This window comes from Protobothrops mucrosquamatus, unplaced genomic scaffold, assembly GCF_001527695.2.
Source record: "Protobothrops mucrosquamatus isolate PMUCROS unplaced genomic scaffold, P.Mucros_1.0 scaffold2465, whole genome shotgun sequence".
Classification (NCBI taxonomy): domain Eukaryota; kingdom Metazoa; phylum Chordata; class Lepidosauria; order Squamata; family Viperidae; genus Protobothrops; species Protobothrops mucrosquamatus.
Window position 1 is genome coordinate 44,585 of NW_015388535.1, and position 1,009 is coordinate 45,593.

Consider the following 1,009-nt stretch of genomic DNA (forward strand, 5'->3'; position numbering starts at 1 on the left):
TTTGGGGAGGAGGGGAGTTATATTGTAAAATTTTTAAAAATTTTCAATAAAAAAAAAAAAGAATTGAGTTACTTCAGACCTATTTTATTTGGGTGCCGCTTACCGTGTTGTAATGTACATGATTTGGAGCCACAAGAAGCTGTGGATGGGCTCAATGGTACTTATCGAGCAGCCTGTGAAATGACAAAGAGATGTTCTTAATCTCCTGTCCAAGGAACAGGTATGGGTAAGTAAACTATGTATCTATGCAACAGTAAATATATGATGATTTTGATAGCTCGGTGATAGGTAAACGCTGTAATACATTTTACAGGTTCTGTTCCGGGTTATGCCCCTAACATAAATCCCTCCTTAATAACATGCAACTCAAGTGATGAAGAGCCTGCAGGCCCCTGTGGAGGTAATCTGGGAATACACAACCTTTTTACTTTACCTACTGATGATAATGATTATAATGTTATATATTAAGCAGTACCCCTTTATGGTGAAGGGGCTTGCATAACTCAATGAAGCTATGAGCTATGCCGTGCAGGGCCACCCAAGACGGACAGGTCATAGTAGAGAGTTCTGACAAAATGTGATCCACTGGAGAAGGAAATGGCAAACCACTCCAGTATCTTTGCCATGAAAACCCCATGGACAGTACTAAAAGGCAAAAAGATATGACGCTGGAAGATGAGCCCCTCAGGTCAGAAGGTGTCCAATATGCTACTGGGGAAGAGCAGAGGGCTAGTACTAGTAGCACCAGAAAGAATGAAGCGACTGGGCCAAAGCTGAAAGGACGCTCAGCTGTGGATATATCTGGTGGTAAAAGGAAAGTCCGATGCTGTAAAGATCTTTTCTCCATAGGAACCTGGAATGTAAGATCCATGAATCAAGGCAAGCTAGACGTAGTCAAACAAGAGATGACAAGACTGAACATCGACATCTTAGGAATCAGCGAACTAAAATGGACAGGAATGGGTGAATTTAACTCAGATGACCATCAGGTATACTACTGCGGGCAAGA